Here is a 7,725-nt window from a genome sequence, read left to right on the forward strand (position 1 = left end):
TGCGCAACAGAGCTTAAGACTCCATTGTTACTATTTATAGAACAATGCTTCTTGTTGGGAATGCAGAGAAGAAGGAAAGATTTGAATGCTGTGCCTACAAGCCTTGTTAGTTTTTGCAGGTTCTTGCTGCTGTTTTTTCGTTTTTTTTCTTTTGTTGGAAGGAGCACAAATTTGTTTTTCTTCTTTCTTTTAAGCTTTGGGGGAAAAATAAGTAAAAATTGGCCAAAAATCGCTGTTTGAAACCCTGTGGACAAACAGGGAACTACAACATGTTTTTTTTCGGAACTGGCTACTTTCGATTTTTTTTCTTACATTTTCTTGGCCCCCAAGCTTAGAAACTGGTTAAATTATTTTATTTGGAACTACCCTATTTTGGAATCTATTCAGAACTGGATTAAGACTTTTCTTTCTGAGATTACTGTATTGGACTCCTGCTTAATTGACTCTCTTTTTGGTTTTTGTTGCTGTTTTGGCAACCTCCAAATTCTTTTTTTTTTCTTATAAAATTGTGACTCTGGTCTGCTTCTATCTCCAATTTGAGAAGTATCACTGAGTGTATTTGGATTTAATTTTTGGGATAATTTAAAAATTTGGACTTTTGGATTATCTTGGAGAGGAACTATCTATAATTTGGATTACAAAATTTCTACATTTGACTAATTTTCTTATATACTTACTGACTCTTCTGTTTGGAACATCGTGGACTGGATATTTTGGTTTTGATTGCTCTTACTTAATTGGAAATAGCCTAATTGGTGGCGGAAGAAGGATTAGCCTAAGTGGTGGCGAGAAGAGAAGGGTCATACCATCCTACCTCTATTAACAACAATTGGATTTATTGACTACACCCTTTCCGACTCTCAGGGGAAAAGGACTATTTGTTAATTGACGTGATATTGTCTGATAGCAATAATCTGAATATTATTCTATTCGGTGTATAATAAGTGGTTATAAATTGTTATTGGGAGAAGATGAAGAAATCGGGGGAAGGAACCCCAGGGGACAGGAAAGGGTCAAAACAAGAGTCAGATTTTAGAGCGGAAATTTTGAGGATGTTTGCAGAAATTAAAGAAAGTGAAAAAAATTTGGAAACTAAATTAGAACAGGTGGATAATAGAATTGGTAAAATGGACAAAAAAATTGATGAAACAGTGAACGAACTTAAAGGGCAAATAAAAGAGGTAACTAAAAGAACACAAAAATTAGAGGAAGGGTGGAAAAGAACAAAATTAGAAATGAAAGATATGAAAAAAGAGGAAGAGAGGATGAAAACAGGTATGTCAGAGATGAACAAGACCCAGGAGGAAGTTTTGGATTCGATTGCAATGAATGAATTAAGACAGAGAGAAGGTAATTTGAGGTTGAGAGCAATACTGGAAACACAGGGAGAGAACATTAAAGAGAAATTAATAAAGGAATTGGCACAATGGTTGGAGATAGAGCAGGAAGAGTTTGCAAAGACAGTTCAAAGTGCATTCAGATTGAGAGTAAAATCAGTTAAAACACGGAAAGTACCAGGAGACTGTTTAATTACGTTTAAAGACAGAGACATGAGGAACCAGATATTACAAAAAAATAGAGAAAAAAGACTAAACATTGATGGGAACTACATCATCATTTTCAAAGATATTCCAATAAGACTGTTGAAACGAAGAGAGCCATACAAAGCATTTGTACAAATTCTTAAGAGAAACAAAATAGAATTCAGATGGGAATTTCCTGAAGGAATCTCATTCTTCTATAAAAGCAAGAAACACAGATTGACCAGTCCAGAAGAGACAAGCAAGTTCCAGAGAAAATATAAAGAACTAAGAACAGAAGAAGATGAAGAAAAAGGAGCTGTAGGAGGAACAGCAGTAGGAGGACTGGGCTCAAGGGCAGGTGAAGAAAAAGAGGAGAGAGGAAAGGGAACAGACGAAGAAGAGGAAGAGGAGGAGGAAGAAGAAGAAGAAGAGGAAGAAGGGAAAGCAAAGGAACAATAAATTAAGAGGAAAAAAGATTATATTTAATTCAAGAGGCAAAAATGGCATTAAAAATTTGGAACTGGAATATTAATGGAATGAATGATAGGAAAAAAAGGAATAAAATTGAACAATATTTAAAAAAGGAAAATTTGGACATAATCTGCCTACAAGAAACTCATGTGGCAAAGAAACATAGAAAAGTCTTGATCAATAGAAGATTAGGGAACGAGTTCATTTCTTCTGACAAAAGTAAGAAGAGAGGAGTGGTAATATACGTGAGGAGTAAAATTGATGCCCAACAAATCTTTAAAGATGAAGAAGGAAGAATTATTGCGGTACAGATCAAATGGCAAGGCGAAAAAATAATAATTGTCGGGATCTATGCACCAAATGGAAACAAGGTTGATTTTTTCAGAAATTTGGAAGAAAAGCTGTTTGAATATGTAGACCAAAAGATAATAGTACTGGGGGATATGAATGGAGTGGTGTCACTGGAAATGGACAGACTAAGAGCAGCAGGAATTAGTAAAGAAGGAAAACTTCCAAAAACATTTTTTTCACTGATAAAAAGCTGCAATTTAATAGACATTTGGAGATTGAGACATCCACTGGAAAAACAATTTACATTCTATTCGGATCCGAACCAGTCAATGTCAAGAATTGATTAAATTTGGGTCTCAAATGAGCTAACTCCAAGAATCAAACAAATAGAAATCCAACCAAGAGTAATATCAGATCATAGTCCAATAAAACTGGAATTACAAGGATACGAAGAGAGAACATTTAGATGGAGAATGAATGATTACCTCCTAGATGATCAAAAAATTGTGGAGAAAGCCCAAAAATCTCTGACGGATTATTTTGCAAACAACTATAATAAAGGCACGAAAATCAACACGGTTTGGGACGCTAGCAAGGCGGTTATGAGAGGATTCTTTATCCAGCAGAATTCAATCAAAAATAAAAATAGAGAGAAAGGAAAGAAGGAAATTCTAAGACAAATAATGGACAATGAACAAAAATTGGTTAAAAAACCGAACAATGAGAAAGTAAAACAGAATATAAAGGCGTTGCAAACACAATTTGCGATGATAATTGTCAGCGCTGCCCAAGGTCCCAGCTCACACAAGACCAACGCTGCTCCTTGCCCAAGTTTAAAAGTCTTTATTGAAGTTCAGTCTCATTTCTAGACGCGCAGCGTGCAACGCTACATCTGTCCGTCAGACCGTAGAACTCCCATCTGAATCTCCTCCCCCCTGACACCAGCTTACGATTCTAGCCTTACTCCACCTTTTCCTCTGTTCCTTCTTTCTCTGGGTCCTTCTGCTAGTCGGAGTCTCAGCCCTCCGAGATTCTTCTGACGCTGATTCTCCCGACTCCTCCCCCCCCCCTCTTTCGGGCTTTAGGACCTGGCTCCCAATCCGGGTTTTCTGCTGTCCCGCGCTCCTCCACATTTGAACTTGGCGCGCGCGCGCAGCCTCCCACTTTCCTTCTGACCGTTACACTTGTGTCACTGCTCCCCCTTTCGGGGAGGCTAGCTGGACCTGGCCTTCCCTCCGTCTCCCCACTCCCCGATGGAGGAGAAGCTGGTCCTGACTCACGTGACTCTTCCCCCCCACTGTGCTCTGGTGGGGGAACTGGCCCTACAGCTCCGCTACTCCCTTGGGACTCCCCTCTGGTTCCTTGTTTATGGATCGTCCCCTCTGGGACCCCCCTTGCCCTGACCATAGGCGCCCCCTCCTGGGAATCTTCAGATTCGCTGGAGAAGCTCATGGAATCTCTCGGTCCACTGTCATATTCCCCTACGCTCCCCTCTGATTCCTCTCCTCCGCTCTCTATTTGCTCTCTCCCCTGCTCTTCTGCTCCTGAGCCTCTGACAATAATCAACAAAGAGGTAGAATGGAATATAAAAAGAATGAGACAAAGGAATTTTGAATCGGCGAATAAATCAGGAAAATGGCTAGCCTGGCAAATCAAAAAAAGAAAAGAACAGAGCACAGTTAACAAAATCATCGTGGAGGGAGAAGAAATAGATAGCCCAAAAGGCATCAGAAAAGGATTCTTGGACTTTTACAGACACTTATATAAAAGAACAGAAAAGAATAATATGAGAAAAATAGAAAGATATTTAAAAGAAAAAATGGTGCAGAAGATCCCGACAGAAAAAAGAGACAGGCTGAACACCCCAATTGAATTAGATGAAATAAAAGAAGCTATAAAAGAACTTAAAAAAAACACACTACTATATTTCAGGGGTCAGCAAACTTTTTCAGCAGGGGGCCGGTCCACTGTCCCTCAGACCTTGTGGGGGGCCGGACTATATTTTGGAGGGAAAAAATGAACAAATTCCTATGCCCCACAAATAACCCAGAGATGTACTTTAAATAAAAGCACACATTCTATTCATGTAAAAACAAGCTGATTCCTGGACCATCCGCGGGCCTTGCGATTAAGGCAATTGGGCCGGATCCGGCCCCTGGGCCTTAGGTTGCCTACCCATGCACTATTTCCTCCTGGCTGGGAGAACAGCATTGCCTCCTGTTCACCAAGAGGCTGATGTAGGGGCTGCAGATCCAGCCTCCGAGGCGTGTGCCACACCAGTTGCTGCTGCCACAGAAGCCAGCGATTCATTCCTTGAAGGCCAAATCTGCTGCCCCTGTGGATCGGATCCTGCTGCTAATCTTGCCTCATAGGCCGGCCATTCCTTGATAGTTGCTGGGTATGCCTCCCAAATCTGCAAAGCCTTAGTGAGCCTGCTTGAACTCTTTTTTGTCAAACCAAAGCCTTAATACTGAAGGAAGGTGAGGACAGGTGACCTCACCTAGGCCCGAAGTCACCCCCCACAAAAGCAGGCTCAAAGCTTCTCAGAGCTTTTCAGAATCATTTTTCTCAGCAGCTAAAAGGCATTAGCTAAGCATCAGAAACATTCCGCTTGCTGTAACTAAAAAGATTGCAACAAAGGTAGAGAACAGTCCATTGTTTCTCAGGCCTTTCTGATGCCTTCTGGCCTTGCTAAAGAACCACATTGCAACTTACTTTCTGTCCGGGAACCATGCCAGAACAAGACATTGAAACATATCTGAACACTCTGAAACCCCTTTCCTGGGAAGGGTGCCCAAGTGTCCCAATAGTCCCAAGACAGCTTTCTGTTCATGCTCAGAGGACTCCTGAGGGAGGAGAAAGGAGGAGGGAACTGGAAAGGGGTATATATGCTTGTGCACATGACTGTGAATTTCGTGCATGCTTTTTGTGACTTATCACACTTGCTCCTTCTACCAGTTCATGGATGGTAGAAATAAAAAGCCTTTTCTCCGAAACTATTCCTTGAGTGTCTGTTGACTCCCACTTCCCTTTTTTTTTTATAAATTTTTTATTGGTTTTTCAACACATATTAAAAGACAATACAACACAATACATAAACAAACAAACATATAAACACGTATAATTTCTTAACCTTTTTTTCCTTAAACCTTCTTTCAGCGACTTCCCCATACCTCCCCTTTCTGCATCCCTGTTTTAAATCTTTTCAGCAACCCCTAATTTCAATTACTCATAGCACTTTCTTTAAATCTTTTTTCTCGTATCCAATTGTTTGTCACTGCAATTCTATTTTGCGTTACCCAAGACATTTTAACACTCATTAATTTTACAACAGTTCTTAAGATAAACTTTAAATTTCTTCCAATCTTCTTCCACCGTCTCTTTCCCTTGGTCACGGATTCTGCCAGTCATCTCTGCCAGTCCCATGTAGTCTATCACCTTGGTCTGCCATTCTTCCAGTGTGGGTAGCTCTTGTGTCTTCCAATACTTTGCTAAAAGTACGACTCCCACTTCCCTTTCCCAGGCGCAATATTTTTCCCACCCGAGGGCAAGGCCTCATAAGGCTACAATACTTAGCAGCAATGGTTGACGATAGATCAATATGATGTGTAGCCTATTATTCTCAGGCTTGCCTGGTCCATTAACAAGGCTTGCAAACACGGGGACCTGCAGCCTGGCATGTCTGGGTCCTTGATGCCCCCTTTAAAGCCCTGATTCAGAAAATAACTGTGGATGTTGAAAAAAGGGAACAGGTTGAGAGTTGGGGCTACTTAAGGAATTAACCCTGGTAATAATTACAAAGATAGTCTGTCAAACGTTTGAAACTGCAAAACACAGCACCTGCCCCAGGCCCTGATCCCTTGGGCAGCAGGAGACAGACGGTTTAGTTTTGTAAAGTAAAAAGCCCCAAGCAGCTCCTGATTTCAAGGCTGCACAAAAACCCATTGCTCCTTGGACCTTTCTTTACAAAAGGAGGGAGAAATCAGGTGACAACCTGTGGGGTGAAGTATGGGAAATCCAGCTGATGCTCAGGAGTTATGAGGTGGTTGGAGGTTTTCTTATTTTCTCCCAACCCCATTTTTTCAAAGATAAGAGCCATTCCAAGTGGCCTTTAAATAAAATTCTTTTAAAAAACGTTTCAATTCCCCCCATGAAATTCCACCCCCTGGAGCTTCAACCACCCCTTTCTGACCTTTGAACTATAGTATAAATATAATATAATTCATATAAATAAATAAATAAATAAATAAATAAATAATATAAATATAAATATAATTCATGAATAATGAATGTTAATTCCTTATGTGTTTGTGGGAGGGGTTATCAGTATGCTTTTGTTTATTACCGTATTTTTTGCTCTATAAGACTCACTTTTTCCCTCCTAAAAAGTAAGGGGAAATATGTGTGCGTCTTATGGAGCAAATGCAGGCTGCGCAGCTATCCCAGAAGCCAGAACAGCAAGAGGGATTGCTGCTTTCACTGCACAGCGATCCCTCTTGCTGTTCTGGCTTCTGAGTTTCAGAATATTTTTTTCTTGTTTTCCTCCTCCAAAAACTAGGTGCGTCTTATGGTCTGATGCGTCTTATGGAGTGAAAAATACGGTATGTATTTTGTGTTCTCATTTTGAAATGAAGTCGCTCCAGCTCTTTGGTGATTCTGATTATTTTCTGCACCTTTTCCAGCTCAACAATATCCAAACCACGCAAGACCCCATGCAGACCTCATAATCCTTCTTTCAGCATCAGTAAGGGGAGGGCAGAGACAGGGCCAGGCGGGTCTTCCACCTGGGCTGGTTGTAAGGAAGGAGGCAGGCAGGTGGGGGTTGGCTGAGGGCAGGTGGATGTCAGTGGGGCAGTGCCCCATTTCCCCTAATGGACCAGCCACTTGACACATTCCCCCTCTACAGGGAAAGCAATCTTTAGGCGTCCTGCGTATTGTCGGAAGAGCTGGTCAAGCGAAGAGTACACCGATGGGGCAGTGAAGACTGCCATTCATGAATTGCTCGGCCAGTATCCTTGCAGGAAAAAGGGCACCTGGATGCCTGGTTTCAACCATATGAATGACCAGGCAGTGGTGAAGTACCGTATTTTTCGCCCTATAGGACGCACTTTTCCCCCTCCAGAAATGAAGGGTAAATGTGTGTGCGTCCTATGGGGCGAATGCAGGCTTCAGGAAGCTCTCCGCAAGCCTTGGGAGCCTGGCGCGACTTCCCGCCGGGCTCCCAAGGCTTGTGGACAGCAGCCTGTTCTGGGGGCTGGGGTCAGGGGAAGCTCAGGCTCCCCCCCCCGCGCCTGGGGGGGAAATAATTTTTTTTCCTTTATTTCTCTCCCCCCAAACTAGGTGCGCCCTATGGGCCAGTGCGCCCTATAGGGCGAAAAATACGGTATATGCACCAGCCTCCCAGGGTGGGCGCATGGGGCATGCCCCCATGGGTGTGGGG

The sequence above is a fragment of the Podarcis filfolensis genome (genome assembly GCF_964270895.1).
Source record: "Podarcis filfolensis genome assembly, chromosome: 3".
NCBI classification, from domain to species: Eukaryota; Metazoa; Chordata; class Lepidosauria; order Squamata; family Lacertidae; genus Podarcis; species Podarcis filfolensis.